Consider the following 23290-nt stretch of genomic DNA (forward strand, 5'->3'; position numbering starts at 1 on the left):
CAATAATCCACACACTGTGCAAAGGAGCTGCCATACTGGAAAAACGTTTTATTAACTATACCTGGGAATGCAGGTCATGGTGTGACCTTTGACATGAGCTGTATGCAAAGTAGACAGTACTTAATATTTATGAGCTGGGTGTAACCAAGTGGGCCAAAGCAAATATATCACAGTGAGGGGCCCAAAATGTCTTACCAGTAGAGACTTGATTTCTGCATGAGTGGAATGATGTCTTGATTCTGCATGTCTGCAGTGAAGCATTCCAGACAGAATAGCGACTGGAGAATGGCGTTCATGTAACACGTATTACCAAGATTTGAGAATCTGGCGGAAAAAGTGCACAAATCAGACAAATCGTCACCAACATTACAAATGGACACACACAAATACAAGTAAAAAGTAGCAATCCAGGAAAACAGCAATGAACATTTTTAAAATCAAGCTCTGTAAAAAAAGTTATGGTTATTTTCAACTAGCTTTCTAACAATGGTTTCTTGATGCTTTGAACTTTATACATGCGTCGAAGATTGCAAAAAGGCATTTTCCGTTTTCACAAACTGACACCAGATAATACAACAAATAAGCAAAAAATAAAAAGCACATTGCACATTGAGACATTTGAGATAAAAACTAATTAATGTTATTATTGTTATAGATGGTAATGTTACATTGGTGCTAAAGAATATTAATGCAGTACCCGTATTGGCAGTTCGAATCCTATGTTAACATCTATTATATCGTTGTGGTACCCGCTGCCAAAACATAGGATTCAAACTACCTCTAGCTACTGGCAGTCACGGTAGTCTTATTGGTAAGACACTGCTCTAGAATTGCAAGGGTTGTGGGTTAGAATCCCACCCGAGTAACATGCTGGTGATATTTTTCCACAGCAATCGGGAAAGTACTGAGTATACAGTGCTAACACACATCGGTGAAAGGGTAAAAAAGTAATAATAATACTTTTTTTTTTAAGTGTGTGAATGACCTACCCTTGTAGACTGATCTGAGACGTCTTGACTGCTGTGGGGATGCTCTTCTGCCTCCAGCCGGGTAGCTTGTGATCGGGTACAACCTCTTTGAGTTAGAGACGCTCAGGAATCCAGGGGTACGCTTTACCGTGACGTTAGAGTTGGTTTGCCTGAGGGGACAAACAACATTAAGAATATGGGACTTGAGGCATTGCACGGTGGGGTATCAATAACCTAGGTATCAATGTTAGCGATAACAACATGCGTATCTCCTTGCTAGGTAGATTTCCTACCTTCTGCCTAGGTAGTATTTAAGAAGCAGGACAGTTCTTTTCAGAACTGAGAAGTCTCCCCAATAGACCCTTTCCATGAAATATGTAAATTGCACATAGCGCGTGCGCACTAACGTTTTGGTTGGCAAAATGAGGGAGCATCGCGCTGTTTTTTTAAACGGCTAATGGGTGCGTGACGCAGACGCGATTGCGCGTCTGCAACCAACAGGGTCTGTACGCATGCATGAATGTAATTAGCATATTTCATGGGTAGGGTCCATTCAGAGAATCTAATCTGAGGTAGTAGAGAAGTCTCCCGAATTAAAAAAAAGTTGTTGTGCTCTAAAGAAATCAACATCAGGTTGTGAGGACAAATGGAACTAATGCCATATAAAAAATAACATGTTTTTTTAAGGCCCCACTTTAAAAAACCCAATAAACTCACCTTGATTGTAGCAATGCATCCGTGGCAGAGTAACCAGCAATCTGGCGCCCTCTACTGTAGAAAGCTGATGCATTGGAAACCGGCTTGGGGGCAGCTGCAAGTCAGGGTTTAAAAAAAGAATTCACTAGTATTCTCATACTTTGTATTGTTACTAAAAATGACACTTCATCTAAGCCCTAAGCGGATATAGGCACGGGAAAATTCTGCATTTTAGATGCTCTGTGGTGCAATCTTTGGTAAATTTTGAGGGGGGACATTTGATATAGTGTCCCCCACCCTTCTAAAAAGTTGCGTCATCCTTATAGCCCCCAGGATTAATGCCCATGGCGAGACACAGGGTTGGTCTTACACAGTGCAATACTTGGGCTTCATGATTAAGGTGGTCAAAAAGATGGGGGGGACATTTGATATTGTGCCCCCCTCCCCTTGTCACCCCCCCCCCACCCCCACCTATTTGATGCCCACCACCATTAGTAGGATTTGAAAATTTGTATGGTGGAATTGTAACTATAAGAACATTTTGCGATAACACTATGTGAATCTCTTTATGAGTAGTGTTGGTTCGGAAAAGAACTATTGGTTAAAGACTCATGTTTCTATTAATATACGCTGATCATCTACAGGAGAAAAATCATAAGAAAGACTGTACTTACTGTTTGTCTAGACGCTATTGCTCGTCGAAAGTACTTCAGTAGGGTTCTCTACGCAACCTAAAATAAACGACAAATATCGGACAAATTTACATCAGCTGTGTAGTTGCACGTTTTGTGTGCATTTGATCACTAGGCATAGTTAATTTTTTACAGTATTACATTTGAGAACCACCAGTTCCTTAAAAGCTCAGATATGCCTAGTTCATTTTGATGGGTCATAATAAATAATTTGCAGAAAATAATTAACTATTTGTCTTTTTAACGACAAATAAAGCATCAAAGTCTTTTGGGAAAAGAAATTACACACAAATTTCACAAGTACCTACATGTGAGGTGAAACTAAACATGGATTGGAAATCACTAACAAGGCAATTATTTTTTTAGAAACCTCTTTCATCAGTGAAAAGGGTACAAAAGAATTTAGGCATTGCATGGTGAGGTATCAATATATAATATTTGGTTTGCGGTAACACCATGTGTGTTTCTACTTGCCAGGTAGAGTTTGTTCTTAGAGAACTGTCTTTCTTTATTCTACTACCACAAAGAGTAGATTATCAGATTTTTGAGAGACTTGTTCTGAAAAGAACTGTCCTGCTTTGTAACTATACCCGGGCGGAAGGTATAGAAAATTGGCTGGGACAACTACTTTAGCTTTATAGGATCATAATTAACTGCACTACCGCGGAGTCAATCTCTTGACGATGACTAGAGCAAGCTAGTCAAAACGTTGAGACCAATTCAAGAACTGGATAGTGATTTGGTTCCCTATTGGGCAATCCCTATAGGCTTTTGGTTGCTTTTTGTTGATATGTCTCTAATTATTTTACTAATAATGTAAAAATTACACATTTCTACTTATTGTTGCTGTGTGTTTTGAAGTTTTTAAAGCCTAAGTGAATAAATAAATAAACAAATAAATAAATTACTTGATGGATTGGAATTGGACCAAAATTAAGTACAGTTTCAAGAAAAAGGACAAAGCTTTATGGAAAGATTTCTCCAAACTGTAATAACCTGGTTGTCTCTTCGTCTTTTATCCATATGCTTCAAGTCCTCTGCATTCTTCTCACTCAGCCTCTTCCTTGATTCAACCTCTTCCCTGCAAACAGTCAATCAAAACAAACAAAGCTCGGTAAATAACACCAAACTCACAAATCTCAACTCATGTTAATCCGGCATGGGTAGGCCTAACGTCTTCTTGATACTCCAAGAGTTTATGAAGACGCACCAAAAATTCAATCCATACTCAGTGATACCGCCTCTTGAAATACATAATTCTAAAAACTCCCCCTTTCTGGAGCTCCAGCCCTGGCCCCACGCGTCGACCTGGTATTCTTTTAAAACGTGAGAGCCCATAATTTAATAACAAGTATGCTAGTAGTAGTACAATAATTTCGCTGCATTGGCCTGCAACCCCCCCCCCCCTCCCCCTGGGTTAAACAACAGAGGAACTGCAGTTGAAATGACCAGATAGAGAAAGGACCAATAATACTACAATTAATACCAGTATCAGCCGCCAGACTTGAGATTTGCTGAATTGGGCCCGCCAGACACCCCCCCCCCCCTGGGTTAAACATCTGAGGAACCACCTAAAACCAAGTTGAAATGACCACTGATGACACTATTCCCAATACGCTTGCCCTATACACAGAATTCACTGCTTCCGTAAGCGCTGATTCTTTGCTCACGGTAAGCAGTGCCATGAAATTGGGCCCTGCTGGAGCTGTTTATAACCGGCTTTCTGAGCTAGCCTTTTAAGCGTAGAATGCCTAGAAACGTGGAGTAGGCACGCGCAAAAGCCAAAATTCGCCGCTAACCCATGAAATACGCTTGCCGTATACACAGAATTCCCTGCTTCCGTAAGCGCTGATTTTTTGCTTACGGTAAGCAGAGCCATGAAATTGGGCCCAGCTGGAGCTGTTTATAACCGGCCGGCTTCCGCGTGTCAGGCCTACGTACGCCAATATACTCATGCCGAACGCGCAATTCATAGCTTTTAGTAACAGGGCGTAATCTATTTCTAAGCGCGCGCGAATATCTATTTCTAAGCGCGCTTTTTAACAAAAGGGCATTTATGAATGGGAATAAAAGAGTAGTGACTTGTTCTTAAACGTATGTTGCCGTGCGATATAGGCCCTCGCCTTCTGCTCGGGCCTTTATCACCTGGCAACCACCCTGCTGGTTTTAAACGGCCAATAAAGAACTCGTCGCTTCCCTTTTGTTCCCCTATCAAATGTCCATCAATTGAACAGATAAACAGTTCTTGAACTTGGTTCATGAACTGCTCTAATGAACATGTTGTGAACTGTTTAAGGCATGTTCATGGACTGATCATGAACATTCTTGAAAGTTCATCGAGTCAAATTCCATCTTACCTGATGGGGTAGATTGGTTAGATGCATAGAGCTATATATACATACGTATATACAGCTGATGACAATTAGTTAACAACAGGGTGGACCACGTGAAGGTTGTCATCTCCCACCCCACAAAAGGGATCGTAATACATCTGAGTGTGTAACCATTACAACAATTGCTTCTTTGTAATGTTACCCCCTCTAATTATTATTTATTATTATTATTATTTTATGTTATTATTATATTATAAAACCTTGTTCATGAGTACTCTATACAGCTAAGACAATGGCATGACCTTTGTATACATACAACCTTGTTAATGAGTACTCTATACAGCTAAGACAATGTCATGACCTTTGTAATTATAAACCTTGTTAATGAGTACTCTATACAGATAAGATAATGTCATGACCTTTGTAATTATAAAACCTTGTTAATGAGTATTCTTTACAGCTAAGACAATGTCATGACCTTTGTAATGATAAAACCTTGTTCATGAGTACTCTTTACAGCTAAGACAATGTCATGGCCTTGTATTTATAAAACCTTGTTAATGAGTACTCTATACAGCTAAGACAATGTCATGACCTTTGTAATTATAAAACCTTGTTAATGAGTACTCTATACAGCTAAGACAATGTCATGACCTTTTTAATTATAAAACCTTGTTAATGAGTACTCTATACAGCTAAGACAATGTCATGACGTTTGTAATTATAAATCCTTGTTAATGAGTACTCTATACAGCTAAGACAATGTCATGACCTTTGTAATTATAAAACCTTGTTAATGAGTACTGTATACAGCTAAGACAATGTCATGACCTTTGTAATAATAAAACCTTGTTAATGAGTACTCTTTACAGCTAAGACAATGTCATGACCTTTGTAATAAGAAAACCTTGTTAATGAGTACTCTATACAGCTAAGACAATGTCATGACCTTTGTTATTATAAAACCTTGTTAATGAGTACTCTATACAGCTAAGACAATGTCATGACCTTTGTAATTATAAAACCTTGTTAATGAGTACTCTATACAGATAAGATAATGTCATGACCTTTGTAATTATAAAACCTTGTTAATGAGTACTCTATACAGCTAAGACAATGTCATGACCTTTGTAACTATAAAACCTTGTTAATGAGTACTCTATACAGATAAGATAATGTCATGACCTTTGTAATTATAAAACCTTGTTAATGAGTACTCTTTACAGCTAAGACAATGTCATGACCTTTGTAATGATAAAACCTTGTTAATGAGTACTCTTTACAGCCAAGACAATGTCATGGCCTTGTATTTATAAAACCTTGTTAATGAGTACTCTATACAGCTACGACAATGTCATGACCTTTGTTATTATAAAACCTTGTTAGAGAGTACTCTATACAGCTAAGACAATGTCATGACCTTTGTAATTATAAAACCTTGTTAATGAGTACTCTATACAGCTAAGACAATGTCATGACCTTTGTAATGATAAAACCTTGTTAATGAGTACTCTTTACAGCTAAGACAATGTCATGACCTTTATAATAATAAAACCTTGTTAATGAGTACTCTATACAGCTAAGACAATGTCATGACCTTTGTAATTATAAAACCTTGTTAATGAGTACTCTATACAGCTAAGACAATGTCATGACCTTTATAATTAAAACCACCTCGTTAATGAGTACTCTATACAGCTAAGACAATGTCATGACCTTTGTAATTATAAAACCTTGTTAATGAGTACTGTATACAGCTAAGACAATGTCATGACCTTTGTAATAATAAAACCTTGTTAATGAGTACTCTTTACAGCTAAGACAATGTCATGACCTTTGTAATAAGAAAACCTTGTTAATGAGTACTCTATACAGCTAAGACAATGTCATGACCTTTGTTATTATAAAACCTTGTTAATGAGTACTCTATACAGCTAAGACAATGTCATGACCTTTGTAATTATAAAACCTTGTTAATGAGTACTCTATACAGATAAGATAATGTCATGACCTTTGTAATTATAAAACCTTGTTAATGAGTACTCTATACAGCTAAGACAATGTCATGACCTTTGTAACTATAAAACCTTGTTAATGAGTACTCTATACAGATAAGATAATGTCATGACCTTTGTAATTATAAAACCTTGTTAATGAGTACTGTATACAGCTAAGACAATGTCATGACCTTTGTAATAATAAAACCTTGTTAATGAGTACTCTTTACAGCTAAGACAATGTCATGACCTTTGTAATAAGAAAACCTTGTTAATGAGTACTCTATACAGCTAAGACAATGTCATGACCTTTGTAATGATAAAACCTTGTTAATGAGTACTCTTTACAGCTAAGACAATGTCATGGCCTTGTATTTATAAAACCTTGTTAATGAGTACTCTATACAGCTAAGACAATGTCATGACCTTTGTTATTATAAAACCTTGTTAATGAGTACTCTATACAGCTAAGACAATGTCATGACCTTTGTAATTATAAAACCTTGTTAATGAGTACTCTATACAGCTAAGACAATGTCATGACCTTTGTTATTATAAAACCTTGTTAATGAGTACTCTATACAGCTAAGACAATGTCATGACCTTTGTAATGATAAAACCTTGTTAATGAGTACTCTTTACAGCTAAGACAATGTCATGACCTTTATAATAATAAAACCTTGTTAATGAGTACTCTATACAGCTAAGACAATGTCATGACCTTTGTAATTATAAAACCTTGTTAATGAGTACTCTATACAGCTAAGACAATGTCATGACCTTTATAATTAAATCACCTCGTTAATGAGTACTCTATGACATTGTCATGACCTTTATAATTGAAATAACCTCGTTAATGAGTACTCTATGACATTGTCATGACCTTTGTAATTAAATCACCTCGTTAATGAGGACTCTATGACATTGTCATGACCTTTGTAATTAAATAACCTCGGTAATGAGTACTCTTAAACAACCTCCATATTCACACAACACAATGTCATGACCTTTCACATTAAAAGCTTTAAGAGTTACCAACAAAACAACATGGTGGCAACCATGTAAGCTACCCCAGAACAAATACCATGTAAACAATTAGACTAATAAATAATTGAAAGACAATTAAGTAGTAACAATACAAAACTTAATGTCTATTAAACACTTAAACACACTCCTTAAACATATTGTTCTCTTTTTATTTGTTATGAATTTACTACAAATAAACTTATGTTGTTTCGTATTTTGTAATGAGCAAACTGCATTACAAATTAACTTAACTTGTTTCACGGTTGTAATGCGGTACTTCATTACGCACATGAAACGTTTACATACTTGCAATAAGGTACTTCATTGCAAGCATGTTATAATTACATGATTGTAATGAAGTACCTCATTACAAACATGCAGTTTTTGTATGTGAATACATGAACTTGTATAGTACCTCGATACAAGTTTAACATGTATTCTGTCTACATACTTGTAATGAAGTACCTCATTTCAAGTACGTTGACAACAATTCGAAAAGCACATATACTTCCAAGAATGAATTAAACAGGCCAACGAAATGTGAAATCTTCACAAATCTTGTTGTGGCTTGTAGTCAGGCACCCTCTGGGATGTAGCTTGTAGTCAGGCACCCTCTGCGATGTGGCTTGTAGTCAGGCACCCTCTGGGATGTGGCTTGTAGTCAGGCACCCTCTGGGATGTGGCTTGTAGTCAGGCACCCTCTGGGATGTGGCTTGTAGTCAGGCACCCTCTGGGATGTGGCTTGTAGTCAGGCACCCTCTGGGATGTGGCTTGTAGTCAGGCACCCTCTGGGATGTGGCTTGTAGTCAGGCACCCTCTGGGATGTGGCTTGTAGTCAGGCACCCTCTGGGATGTGGCTTGTAGTCAGGCACCCTATGGGATGTGGCTTGTAGTCAGGCACCCTCTGGGATGTAGCTCGTAGCCAGGCACCCTCTGGGATGTTGTCAGCAGCAGGTAGCACCCATCCCCAGCAGAACTGCAGACTCCTGAAATATATACCAATCGAGTCAAATCAACAAGTGTAACACTGCATGTCTCTATGTGGGTCTGTACATAAGCCCTTTCGATTAATTATGATCAGAATTTGGAAATTTATCTATGTTTGGTGCGCTTCAATCACATGGGATGATATCCTCTAGTCAGGCACCCTCTGGGATGTGGCTTGTAGTCAGGCACCCTCTGGGATGTGGATTGTAGTCAGGCACCCTCTAGGATGTGGCTTGTAGTCAGGCACCCTCTGGGATGTGGCTTGTAGTCAGCAGGCACCCTCTGGGATGTGGATTGTAGTCAGGCACCCTCTGGGATGTGGATTGTAGTCAGGCACCCTCTGGGATGTGGCTTGTAGTCAGGCACCCTCTGGGATGTGGCTTGTAGTCAGGCACCCTCTAGGATGTGGCTTGTAGTCAGGCACCCTCTGGGATGTGGCTTGTAGTCAGGCACCCTCTGGGATGTGGCTTGTAGTCAGGCACCCTCTGGGATGTGGCTTGTAGTCAGGCACCCTCTGGGATGTGGCTTGTAGTCAGGCACCCTCTGGGATGTGGCTTGTAGTCAGGCACCCTCTGGGATGTGGCTCGTAGTCAGGCAACCTCTGGGATGTGGCTCGTAGTCAGGCACCCTCTGGTATGTAGCTCGTAGCCAGGCACCCTCTAGGATGTTGTCAGCAGCAGGTAGCACCACATCCCCAGCAGAACTGCAGACTCCTGAAATATATACCAATCGAGTCAAATCAACAAGTGTAACACTGCATGTCTCTATGTGGGTCTGTACATTAGCCCTTTTGATTAATTATGATCAGAATTTGGAAATTTACCCATGTTTGGTGCGCTTCAATCACATGGGATGATGTCCTCTAGGCAGGCACCCTCTGGGATGTGGCTTGTAGTCAGGCACCCTATGGGATGTGGCTTGTAGTCAGGCACCCTCTGGGATGTGGCTTGTAGTCAGGCACCCTCTGGGATGTGGCTTGTAGTCAGGCACCCTCTGGGATGTGGCTTGTAGTCAGGCACCCTCTGGGATGTGGCTTGTAGTCAGGCACCCTCTGGGATGTGGCTCGTAGTCAGGCAACCTCTGGGATGTGGCTCGTAGTCAGGCACCCTCTGGTATGTAGCTCGTAGCCAGGCACCCTCTAGGATGTTGTCAGCAGCAGGTAGCACCACATCCCCAGCAGAACTGCAGACTCCTGAAATATATACCAATCGAGTCAAATCAACAAGTGTAACACTGCATGTCTCTATGTGGGTCTGTACATTAGCCCTTTTGATTAATTATGATCAGAATTTGGAAATTTACCCATGTTTGGTGCGCTTCAATCACATGGGATGATGTCCTCTAGGCAGGCACCCTCTGGGATGTGGCTTGTAGTCAGGCAGCCTATGGGATGTGGCTTGTAGTCAGGCACCCTCTGGGATGTAGCTCGTAGCCAGGCACCCTCTGGGATGTTGTCAGCAGCAGGTAGCACCCATCCCCAGCAGAACTGCAGACTCCTGAAATATATACCAATCGAGTCAAATCAACAAGTGTAACACTGCATGTCTCTATGTGGGTCTGTACATAAGCCCTTTTGATTAATTATGATCAGAATTTGGAAATTTATCTATGTTTGGTGCGCTTCAATCACATGGGATGATATCCTCTAGTCAGGCACTCTCTGGGATGTAGCTTGTAGTCAGGCACCCTCTGGGATGTGGCTTGTAGTCAGGCACCCTCTTGGATGTGGCTTGTAGTCAGGCACCCTCTGGGATGTGGCTTGTAGTCAGGCACCCTCTGGGATGTGGCTTGTAGTCAGGCACCCTCTGGGATGTGGCTTGTAGTCAAGCACCCTCTGGGATGTAGCTTGTAGTCAGGCACCCTCTGGGATGTGGCTCGTTGTCAGGCACCCTCTGGGATGTAGCTCGTAGCCAGGCACCCTCTAGGATGTTGTCAGCAGCAGGTAGCACCCATCCCCAGCAGAACTGCAGACTCCTGAAATATATACCAATCGAGTCAAATCAACAAGTGTAACACTGCATGTCTCTATGTGGGTCTGTACATAAGCCCTTTCGATTAATTATGATCAGAATTTGGAAATTTATCTATGTTTGGTGCGCTTCAATCACATGGGATGATATCCTCTAGTCAGGCACCCTCTGGGATGTGGCTTGTAGTCAGGCACCCTCTGGGATGTGGCTTGTAGTCAGGCACCCTCTGGGATGTGGATTGTAGTCAGGCACCCTCTGGGATGTGGCTTGTAGTCAGGCACCCTCTGGGATGTGGCTTGTAGTCAGCAGGCACCCTCTGGGATGTGGATTGTAGTCAGGCACCCTCTGGGATGTGGCTTGTAGTCAGGCACCCTCTGGGATGTGGCTTGTAGTCAGGCACCCTCTGGGATGTGGCTTGTAGTCAGGCACCCTCTGGGATGTGGCTTGTAGTCAGGCACCCTCTGGGATGTGGCTTGTAGTCAGGCACCCTCTGGGATGTGGCTTGTAGTCAGGCACCCTCTGGGATGTGGCTTGTAGTCAGGCACCCTCTGGGATGTGGCTTGTAGTCAGGCACCCTCTGGGATGTGGCTCGTAGTCAGGCAACCTCTGGGATGTGGCTCGTAGTCAGGCACCCTCTGGTATGTAGCTCGTAGCCAGGCACCCTCTAGGATGTTGTCAGCAGCAGGTAGCACCACATCCCCAGCAGAACTGCAGACTCCTGAAATATATACCAATCGAGTCAAATCAACAAGTGTAACACTGCATGTCTCTATGTGGGTCTGTACATTAGCCCTTTTGATTAATTATGATCAGAATTTGGAAATTTACCCATGTTTGGTGCGCTTCAATCACATGAGATGATGTCCTCTAGGCAGGCACCCTCTGGGATGTGGCTTGTAGTCAGGCACCCTATGTGATGTGGCTTGTAGTCAGGCACCCTCTGGGATGTGGCTTGTAGTCAGGCACCCTCTGGGATGTGGCTTGTAGTCAGGCACCCTCTGGGATGTGGCTTGTAGTCAGGCACCCTCTGGGATGTGGCTTATAGTCAGGCACCCTCTGGGATGTGGCTCGTAGTCAGGCAACCTCTGGGATGTGGCTCGTAGTCAGGCACCCTTCTGGTATGTAGCTCGTAGCCAGGCACCCTCTAGGATGTTGTCAGCAGCAGGTAGCACCACATCCCCAGCAGAACTGCAGACTCCTGAAATATATACCAATCGAGTCAAATCAACAAGTGTAACACTGCATGTCTCTATGTGGGTCTGTACATTAGCCCTTTTGATTAATTATGATCAGAATTTGGAAATTTACCCATGTTTGGTGCGCTTCAATCACATGGGATGATGTCCTCTAGGCAGGCACCCTCTGGGATGTGGCTTGTAGTCAGGCACCCTATGGGATGTGGCTTGTAGTCAGGCACCCTCTGGGATGTAGCTCGTAGCCAGGCACCCTCTGGGATGTTGTCAGCAGCAGGTAGCACCCATCCCCAGCAGAACTGCAGACTCCTGAAATATATACCAATCGAGTCAAATCAACAAGTGTAACACTGCATGTCTCTATGTGGGTCTGTACATAAGCCCTTTTGATTAATTATGATCAGAATTTGGAAATTTATCTATGTTTGGTGCGCTTCAATCACATGGGATGATATCCTCTAGTCAGGCACTCTCTGGGATGTAGCTTGTAGTCAGGCACCCTCTGGGATGTGGCTTGTAGTCAGGCACCCTCTTGGATGTGGCTTGTAGTCAGGCACCCTCTGGAATGTGGCTTGTAGTCAGGCACCCTCTGGGATGTGGCTTGTAGTCAGGCACCCTCTGGGATGTGGCTTGTAGTCAAGCACCCTCTGGGATGTAGCTTGTAGTCACGCACCCTCTGGGATGTGGCTCGTTGTCAGGCACCCTCTGGGATGTAGCTCCCAGCCAGGCACCCTCTAGGATGTTGTCAGCAGCAGGTAGCACCACATCCCCAGCAGAACTGCAGACTCCTGAAATATTTACCAATCGAGTCAAATCAACAAGTGTAACACTGCATGTCTCTTTGTGGGTCTGTACATAAGCCCTTTTGATTAATCATGATCAGAATTTGGAAATTTACCTATGTTTGGTGCGCTACAATCACATGCGATGAAGTCCTCTAGGCAGGCACCCTCTGGGATGTGGCTTGTAGTCAGGCACCCTCTGGGATGTGGCTTGTAGTCAGGCACCCTCTGGGATGTGGCTTGTAGTCAGGCACCCTCTGGGATGTGGCTCGTAGTCAGGCACCCTCTGGGATGTTGTCAGCAGCAGGTAGCACCACATCCCCAGCAGAACTGCAGACTCCTAAAATATATACCAATCGAGTCAAATCAACAAGTGTAACACTGCATGTCTCTATGTGGGTCTGTACATAAGCCCTTTTGATTAATTATGATCAGAATTTGGAAATTTACCTATGTTTTGTGCGCTTCAATCACATGGGATGATGTCCTCTAGGCAGGCACCCTCTGGGATGTGGCTTGTAGTTAGGCACCCTCTGGGATGTGGCTTGTAGTCAGGCACCCTCTGGGATGTGGCTCGTAGTCAGGCACCCTCTGGGATGTAGCTCGTAGCCAGGCACCCTCTGGGATGTTGTCAGCAGCAGGTAGCACCACATCTCCAGCAGAACTGCAGACTCCTGAAATATATACAAATCGAGTCAAATCAACAAGTGTAACACTGCATGTCTAAGTGGGTCTGTACATAAGCCCTTTTGATTAATTATGATCAGTATTTGGAAATTTACCTGTTTGGTGCGCTTCAATCACATGGGATGATGTCTCTGGGATGTGGCTTGTATTCAGGCACCCTCTGATACTACAACTGATGCTACAACTGATGCTACAACTGATGCTACAACTGATGCTACAACTGATGCTACAACTGATGCTACAACTGATGCTACAACTGATGCTACAACTGATGCTACAACTGATGCTACAACTGGTGCTACAACTGATGCTACAACTGATGCTACAACTGGTGCTACAACTGGTGCTACAACTGGTGCTACAACTGGTGCTACAACTGGTGCTACAACTGGTGCTACAACTGGTGCTACAACTGGTGCTACAACTGGTGCTACAACTGATGCTACAACTGATGCTACAACTGATGCTACAACTGATGCTACAACTGATGCTACAACTGATGCTACAACTGATGCTACAACTGATGCTACAACTGATGCTACAACTGATGCTACAACTGATGCTACAACTGATGCTACAACTGATGCTACAACTGATGCTACAACTGATGCTACAACTGATGCTACAACTGATACTACAACTGATACTACAACTGATACTACAACTGATACTACAACTGATGCTACAACTGATGCTACAACTGATGCTACAACTGATGCTACAACTGATGCTACAACTGATGCTACAACTGATGCTACAACTGATACTACAACTGATGCTACAACTGATGCTACAACTGATGCTACAACTGATGCTACAACTGATACTACAACTGATGCTACAACTGATGCTACAACTGATGCTACAACTGATGCTACAACTGATGCTACAACTGATGCTACAACTGATGCTACAACTGATGCTACAACTGATGCTACAACTGATGCTACAACTGATGCTACAACTGATGCTACAACTGATGCTACAACTGATGCTACAACTGATGCTACAACTGATGCTACAACTGATGCTACAACTGATGCTACAACTGATGCTACAACTGATGCTACAACTGATGCTACAACTGATGCTACAACTGATGCTACAACTGATGCTACAACTGATGCTACAACTGATGCTACAACTGATGCTACAACTGATGCTACAACTGATGCTACAACTGATGCTACAACTGATGCTACAACTGATGCTACAACTGATGCTACAACTGATGCTACAACTGATGCTACAACTGATGCTACAACTGATGCTACAACTGATGCTACAACTGATGCTACAACTGATGCTACAACTGATGCTACAACTGATGCTACAACTGATGCTACAACTGATGCTACAACTGATGCTACAACTGATGCTACAACTGATGCTACAACTGATGCTACAACTGATGCTACAACTGATGCTACAACTGATGCTACAACTGATGCTACAACTGATGCTACAACTGATGCTACAACTGATGCTACAACTGATGCTACAACTGATGCTACAACTGATGCTACAACTGATGCTACAACTGATGCTACAACTGATGCTACAACTGATGCTACAACTGATGCTACAACTGATGCTACAACTGATGCTACAACTGATGCTACAACTGATGCTACAACTGATGCTACAACTGATGCTACAACTGATGCTACAACTGATGCTACAACTGATGCTACAACTGATGCTACAACTGATGCTACAACTGATGCTACAACTGATGCTACAACTGATGCTACAACTGATGCTACAACTGATGCTACAACTGATGCTACAACTGATGCTACAACTGATGCTACAACTGATGCTACAACTGATGCTACAACTGATGCTACAACTGATGCTACAACTGATGCTACAACTGATGCTACAACTGATGCTACAACTGATGCTACAACTGATGCTACAACTGATGCTACAACTGATGCTACAACTGATGCTACAACTGATGCTACAACTGATGCTACAACTGATGCTACAACTGATGCTACAACTGATGCTACAACTGATGCTACAACTGATGCTACAACTGATGCTACAACTGATGCTACAACTGATGCTACAACTGATGCTACAACTGATGCTACAACTGATGCTACAACTGATGCTACAACTGATGCTACAACTGATGCTACAACTGATGCTACAACTGATGCTACAACTGATGCTACAACTGATGCTACAACTGATGCTACAACTGATGCTACAACTGATGCTACAACTGATGCTACAACTGATGCTACAACTGATGCTACAACTGATGCTACAACTGATGCTACAACTGATGCTACAACTGATGCTACAACTGATGCTACAACTGATGCTACAACTGATGCTACAACTGATGCTACAACTGATGCTACAACTGATGCTACAACTGATGCTACAACTGATGCTACAACTGATGCTACAACTGATGCTACAACTGATGCTACAACTGATGCTACAACTGATGCTACAACTGATGCTACAACTGATGCTACAACTGATGCTACAACTGATGCTACAACTGATGCTACAACTGATGCTACAACTGATGCTACAACTGATGCTACAACTGATGCTACAACTGATGCTACAACTGATGCTACAACTGATGCTACAACTGATGCTACAACTGATGCTACAACTGATGCTACAACTGATGCTACAACTGATGCTACAACTGATGCTACAACTGATGCTACAACTGATGCTACAACTGATGCTACAACTGATGCTACAACTGATGCTACAACTGATGCTACAACTGATGCTACAACTGATGCTACAACTGATGCTACAACTGATGCTACAACTGATGCTACAACTGATGCTACAACTGATGCTACAACTGATGCTACAACTGATGCTACAACTGATGCTACAACTGATGCTACAACTGATGCTACAACTGATGCTACAACTGATGCTACAACTGATGCTACAACTGATGCTACAACTGATGCTACAACTGATGCTACAACTGATGCTACAACTGATGCTACAACTGATGCTACAACTGATGCTACAACTGATGCTACAACTGATGCTACAACTGATGCTACAACTGATGCTACAACTGATGCTACAACTGATGCTACAACTGATGCTACAACTGATGCTACAACTGATGCTACAACTGATGCTACAACTGATGCTACAACTGATGCTACAACTGATGCTACAACTGATGCTACAACTGATGCTACAACTGATGCTACAACTGATGCTACAACTGATGCTACAACTGATGCTACAACTGATGCTACAACTGATGCTACAACTGATGCTACAACTGATGCTACAACTGATGCTACAACTGATGCTACAACTGATGCTACAACTGATGCTACAACTGATGCTACAACTGATGCTACAACTGATGCTACAACTGATGCTACAACTGATGCTACAACTGATGCTACAACTGATGCTACAACTGATGCTACAACTGATGCTACAACTGATGCTACAACTGATGCTACAACTGATGCTACAACTGATGCTACAACTGATGCTACAACTGATGCTACAACTGATGCTACAACTGATGCTACAACTGATGCTACAACTGATGCTACAACTGATGCTACAACTGATGCTACAACTGATGCTACAACTGATGCTACAACTGATGCTACAACTGATGCTACAACTGATGCTACAACTGATGCTACAACTGATGCTACAACTGATGCTACAACTGATGCTACAACTGATGCTACAACTGATGCTACAACTGATGCTACAACTGATGCTACAACTGATGCTACAACTGATGCTACAACTGATGCTACAACTGATGCTACAACTGATGCTACAACTGATGCTACAACTGATGCTACAACTGATGCTACAACTGATGCTACAACTGATGCTACAACTGATGCTACAACTGATACTACAACTGATACTACAACTGATACTACAACTGATGCTACAACTGATGCTACAACTGATGCTACAACTGATGCTACAACTGATGCTACAACTGATGCTACAACTGATGCTACAACTGATGCTACAACTGATGCTACAACTGATGCTACAACTGATGCTACAACTGATGCTACAACTGATGCTACAACTGATGCTACAACTGATACTACAACTGATGCTACAACTGATACTACAACTGATGCTACAACTGATACTACAACTGATACTACAACTGATGCTACAACTGATACTACAACTGATGCTACAACTGATGCTACAACTGATGCTACAACTGATACTACAACTGATACTACAACTGATACTACAACTGGTACTACAACTGATGCTACAACTGATGCTACAACTGATGCTACAACTGATGCTACAACTGATGCTACAACTGATGCTACAACTGATGCTACAACTGATGCTACAACTGATACTACAACTGATGCTACAACTGATGCTACAACTGATACTACAACTGATACTACAACTGATGCTACAACTGATACTACAACTGATGCTACAACTGGTACTACAACTGGTACTACAACTGATGCTACAACTGATGCTACAACTGATGCTACAACTGATGCTACAACTGATGCTACAACTGATGCTACAACTGATGCTACAACTGATGCTACAACTGATGCTACAACTGATGCTACAACTGGTACTACAACTGATGCTACAACTGATGCTACAACTGATGCTACAACTGATGCTACAACTGATGCTACAACTGATGCTACAACTGGTGCTAACAACTGGTGCTACAACTGGTGCTACACTGTGCTACAATGTATGCCACAACTGATGCCACAACTGATACCACAACTGATGCTACAACTGATACTACAACTGATACTACAACTGATGCTACAACTGATGCTACAACTGATGCTACAACTGATGCTAACAACTGATACTACAACTGATGCCACAACTGATGCCACAACTGATGCCACAACTGATGCCACAACTGATGCCACAACTGATGCCACAACTGATGCCACAACTGATGCCACAACTGATGCCACAACTGATGCCACAACTGATGCCACAACTGATGCCACAACTGATGCCACAACTGATGCCACAACTGATGCTACAACTGATGCTACAACTGATACTACAACTGATACTACAACTGATGCTACAACTGATACTACAACTGATACTACAACTGATGCTACAACTGATGCTACAACTGATGCTACAACTGATGCTAACAACTGATACTACAACTGATGCTACAACTGATACTACAACTGATACTACAACTGATACTACAACTGATACTACAACTGATACTACAACTGGTACTACAACTGGTACTACAACTGATGCTACAACTGATGCTACAACTGATGCTACAACTGATGCTACAACTGATGCTACAACTGATGCTACAACTGATGCTACAACTGATGCTACAACTGATGCTACAACTGTTACTACAACTGATGCTACAACTGATGCTACAACTGATGCTACAACTGATGCTACAACTGATGCTACAACTGATGCTACAACTGGTGCTACAACTGGTGCTACAACTGGTGCTACAACTGGTGCTACAACTGGTGCTACAACTGATGCTACAACTGATGCTACAACTGATGCTACAACTGATGCCACAACTGATGCCACAACTGATGCCACAACTGATGCCACAACTGATGCCACAACTGATGCCACAACTGATGCCACAACTGATGCCACAACTGATGCCACAACTGATGCCACAACTGATGCCACAACTGATGCCACAACTGATGCCACAACTGATGCCACAACTGATGCCACAACTGATGCCACAACTGATGCCACAACTGATGCCACAACTGATGCCACAACTGATGCCACAACTGATGCCACAACTGATGCCACAACTGATGCCACAACTGATGCCACAACTGATGCCACAACTGATGCCACAACTGATGCCACAACTGATGCCACAACTGATGCCACAACTGATGCCACAACTGATACTACAACAGCAACAGCAACAGCAACAGCAACAGCTGTAATAAATAATAATAAATAATAATAATTAATAATAATAATAATAATTAATAATAATAACCGAATTTATAAAGCGCCTTTTCCAAAGGATGCAAAGCGCTAAAATGCGTAAACCGCGGACCGGCGGAAGAGTTGCATGCCTGGAGCGCTATGTTTGAAATATGAGACCCAAGGACGCCTCTCATTGAACAGACTTATAAGAAACCTCAAATATTTCCACACAGTTTTAAATTGAAATGGATGTCCACAGGCCAATAATGAAATTGTAAGATACAACAGACTTTTATTATGGTGTGGCCATCTTGATTTTCTTCCATGGAAATCAATGTAACCAAACCAAGGCTGGAAGATGTATGGTCTGGTTCCTTTGTGTACAATGAGTATTAGCAGAGATGCCAACATTTAATTTTAAAAAAGAGTAGCATCTCCCAAATGTCAAGGGCGAGCGCAGCTTGGGCGAGCGCAGCTTGGGCTCCCTAAACCGATCTTTCTATTACTCACTACAGTGCTAATTAGCTCATTTTCAGGCATTGTTGTGAAATAACAATTACCTGTATGCATCAACAGAACAGCTACAAATGTTTATAGTGGCCAGTGAAAAAAAAATTGAAAAAAACCCTGATTTCCCTCATCTTCTGACTATGTTTCAAAAAAAAAAGGAAACATAAAAAAGGGTGGCCTTACTTAAATGTAACATGAAAAAGGGTGGATTTACTTAAATGTTTTTGTTTTAATGATCAGAAACGCACAACAAGCTATTGGGAGAGAGAACAAAAAAAAAAAAAAAAAAAAAAACGTGTCCGGATTTTGGGCAAAAAATATGTGTCCGTATTTTGGGCATTGTCTGGACATCGGCGCTACAATTACTGGTAGGAAAACATGGAAACTGTCTAGCTTAGACCTCACAGGCCACTCAGTTGAAGGTGTTTTTGTTCAGAAGGTCTCCTTTTTTTGTCGCCATTATTTCGTACTTTTTTTGCCAAGCTTCGATGAAGTACATGTACAGCCAGCGTGGGCACAATAATAGTGGATACATGAGGAATGAGGTTACTGTGACACGTTAGCTCACACACAACCTCATTCCCCATGCACGTGTGCACTATTCCCCATCGTGTAATAGAGATCAATGGGTACGATCTTGCAGAAATGCACTAGCGTAAAAAATGCACACTCAATCAACCGGCCAGCCAGCGGGGGCCCGGGATGGCACACAACAATCATTATGTCGAGACACGTACATTGGTCGAGTGAATTCGCCGCTATTATTCAACACTGCGTTCTAAAATTAAAAGTGTTATTTTTCTTTTCTGTTACAATTGTTTTGATATTTTTCTTAATTTTTATTTCCACTTAATGGTTCATTAGTTACTTGCATGTATTGTACGATTTAATAAAATTATATTGGGCGGCTTGTTTAGCGTGTTTTATTGAGTATTATCGTAGCGTCGTAGTCACGGCTCGAAATCGTATTTGCTACGCCCAAATCGTGTATGTTGGTATCTCTGTATTAGCATTCAATACTGTTATTGGATACATTGAACATGACCGATATGATGGCAGTATGATGCAGGTCTCTACTTACTGTTTTCTTTCCTCTCCTCAAGTAGCAGTTGTTTCTCTTGGAATGAGGCCATGAAGACCGACCCCTCTTCCTCCTTGCGCATCTGGAAGGCGCTCTTTTGACGTTCACTGTACTTTGGAATCCTTTACGAAAAAGAGCAAGACAAAACAAAAGATGGAGAGATGAACTAAGTACATGAAGGGGCATTGCTTGGCAACCAGACCATTGCTGTGCACTAGCGGGTCGTGTGCAGGCGGCAGCGAATAAACCCGAAGAAACCACACGTCCAGACACGTCACTATTTTTGGCAATATGTTTGCTGCCACCATCGGTGAAAGGTGCTCGTGTTTGGGGAAGCCCTTATGTTGCGAATTTTGTTTTTTTCTCAAATACAAGATGAGTGTAAAAATCTAGGAATAAGGTAAGGTACTAAAATACAGATCTTTTAAATGTAGATGGCTGAAGGGGGGTATTTTGTATGGTCTTTAAGCACAAATTATTATGCTAACTGGACTCTGGTTACCAGCTAAAATACCATGTCACACGAACAAATTGTTTCCTGCTCATTTCTACTTAGCCCCTTAGCAGAAAAATTGTTCAGCAATATTTTCTGCTTAAGCAGCTCTCTCTATGAAATTGGGCCCTGGTCTGGTAAGGGTCACTTCTATGGGGAAAATGTACTTTTGTATTGGAACCTTGAAGAGTGAGGGCACCACAACAAAAGCACAGGGGACCATAGCCCTAATTAGGACTCTTCCTCTGTACACAGATACAGAGTCCTAATTATTAAGGCCCGTTTCTGGGGCGGAAAATTTTCAAAGCTTCACAACTAAAAATCTTACCTGCAACAAGCCATTTATTTCAACAGATTCACATTCCATTGCGGCATATTTCATATCGAATGAAAAAGTGGTGGCACCATACGGAAACTTTTGTGTATAGTGCCAGTGCAACTGCCACAACTTGTGCCAGCACTTATTAAATTTTACCCTCATGATAATTTTCCGCATGTCGCCACCAATTTATCTAGCGTTAACCAACTCCAAAACCACTGAATTGTTTTCTTACCTGAGAAGAAGGGTTACCACATATGATATGGAAACGTTTCCGTATAAACCTTGTTTTCATCAATTACAACGAGTTAAAGTTCCGTCTCCACCGCTAGCGATAAATCCTTTACTTCAGTGCTTGGTCAGCCTTTCTGAATTGGCGCGAAATTGCTATTTGTAAATGAACGTTGAGGGAGACAAACAAGTAAGTCGGTCGTCGAAGAATTAAGTCTTGTCGGTCAGTACAGTCTACCCGCAGGAGTACACTAATCTCCTTTGTTATTTTATCTGCAGGGATACGCATCGTTTTTTCATGCGTGACCTCTATCATGTGTATACTAATTAGTCAAAAGGGCTCGTGGAATTCGGTCATTTTCAGCCTTTTCTGAAAAGTCTCAACCAAAATATTTAAATGTACCAGTAAATTGAAACGAAGAGCATATCTGTCGTCATGTATAAAAACAAGCGGTTCAACTCAAACGCAACAAGATATTTGTTCATACAACACGACAGATATGCTTTCCATTTCAGTGTACTTCTACATTATTTATGTCAATACTTTTCAGATAAGGCCGAAAAAGACTGAATTTCAGAAGCCCTTTGGACTAATTAGTATTCAAACCGATCGAGGTCACGCATGAAAAATCACGCCAACTCGCGCAGAAAAATCACAAAGGAGACTTATTAATGTACTGCGGGTAGACTGCGGTGCCTCTTTGCTTCTGTTGGTTTGACCCCGGCCCAATTTCTTGAAGCAGCTGATAAGCACAAAAAGTAGCCAAGCACAAACAAATAAGCTTACTAGACAAGGTTACCAGCTAAAATTGTATGCCAAAGACGTGTACAATTTGTGACAAATACTGACCCTGTTCAGTTTTGCTAAGCAGTAAATTTTGAAGCAATATTATTTTCTGCTGACTCAGCTCTATGAATAAGCACATCATAAATAAAATCTTTGACATTGTATTTATTCATCATTATTGATTAAAACTTCATCAATCCATCAATCTTTCGGTAAGTGGCTTAATTATTGTATTGGAAAGAATATAAGTTAAGTCTGCTTGAGGAAAAAAGTCCTCAATAATAATAAACTCCATGCACAAAGTTCAAATTTTTGGTAATTGATTTTATTAACGTCGCTCAATTTAAATTTTAAACCACAAACATACTTAATCTGTTTTGGTTTTTTTAACAATAATATTAATAGCTAAATAGCAATTACTGAATTACAGATGTAACATTTACAACAAATCGTAGACTACTGTTTCTATAGTGGATTACTTGGTGGAAAGCTTAATAATGAGTTTCTAATGCAAAACTAAAATAACAATGAAATGATTTTTTGACATTATCTCAGAAGTTAATAATAATCACCG

The 23290-nt window shown here is 41.5% G+C and overlaps 1 long non-coding RNA gene across 2 annotated transcripts; it reads right to left on the reverse strand.

The window, feature by feature from the left end:
• Positions 1 to 186: 186 nt before the first annotated feature.
• On the reverse strand, positions 187 to 20925 carry LOC117291612. Of its 2 annotated transcripts, XR_004519170.1 has the most exons (5): positions 3353 to 3373; positions 2339 to 2395; positions 1686 to 1779; positions 990 to 1138; positions 187 to 324 (listed from the first exon to the last, which is right to left on the reverse strand). It is a non-coding gene; the product is annotated as an uncharacterized LOC117291612 (long non-coding RNA). The 2 variants fall into 2 exon arrangements; XR_004519171.1 differs by lacking the exons at positions 2339 to 2395; positions 3353 to 3373 and adding an exon at positions 20887 to 20925.
• Positions 20926 to 23290: the final 2365 nt, after the last annotated feature.

Source organism: Asterias rubens, chromosome 6 (genome assembly GCF_902459465.1).
Source record: "Asterias rubens chromosome 6, eAstRub1.3, whole genome shotgun sequence".
NCBI classification, from domain to species: Eukaryota; Metazoa; Echinodermata; class Asteroidea; order Forcipulatida; family Asteriidae; genus Asterias; species Asterias rubens.